General features: G+C 53.5%; 1 non-coding gene across 1 annotated transcript; it reads left to right on the top strand.

The window, feature by feature from the left end:
* The first annotated feature begins 209 nt into the window (after positions 1-209).
* LOC118516689 lies at positions 210-367 on the top strand. Its single transcript, XR_004908027.1, has one exon. It is a non-coding gene; the product is annotated as a 5.8S ribosomal RNA (ribosomal RNA).
* The last annotated feature ends 265 nt before the right edge of the window (positions 368-632 follow it).

The following is a 632-nucleotide window of genomic DNA, read 5'->3' as shown; positions in this document are numbered from 1 at the left end:
TTGGTAGTACCGGGTACCTTATACACTGACTGATTGTCGTGTCACAACGGGGTGATCGACAGTCGCACTTTGGCGTGCTCGGCTCCGCAACCGTCGGGGCCGTGGGCGCCTGCAGTGTGGTACTAGGGAACCAGAGTTGTGTGTTGGTATGTGTATAATGGATGGATGGACTTCGGTTCCATTCATCAACTAGTTCGGTGTGTACGTTAAACCCTAGGCAGGGGATCACTCGGCTCATGGATCGATGAAGACCGCAGCTAAATGCGCGTCAGAATGTGAACTGCAGGACACATGAACATCGACACGTTGAACGCATATGGCGCATCGGACGACTCAACCCGACCGATGCATACATCCTTGAGTGCCTACCAAGTTATCTCAACACTCTAACCAAACTGACCGTCCTGACCCCATCATAGGGGGGTAGGCTGTCGCAGCATGGCGTGCTCGGATCCGCATCCTTGTCGGGACCGTGGGCGCTGAAAGTGAGAGTGCTAACACAGAGAGACATACGAGGTATGGTACACAAACCTAAACATACACACACATGTGAGCATGGGTGAAGAGCGAGCGCGCGTCAAGTCGCACGGTTCGACCTCTAGTATCAACCAACGGATGTATCCACCACAGCA

Source organism: Anopheles stephensi, unplaced genomic scaffold, assembly GCF_013141755.1.
Source record: "Anopheles stephensi strain Indian unplaced genomic scaffold, UCI_ANSTEP_V1.0 ucontig373, whole genome shotgun sequence".
In the NCBI taxonomy this organism is placed as follows: domain Eukaryota; kingdom Metazoa; phylum Arthropoda; class Insecta; order Diptera; family Culicidae; genus Anopheles; species Anopheles stephensi.
This window is presented reverse-complemented; position numbering and strand designations above follow the sequence as displayed.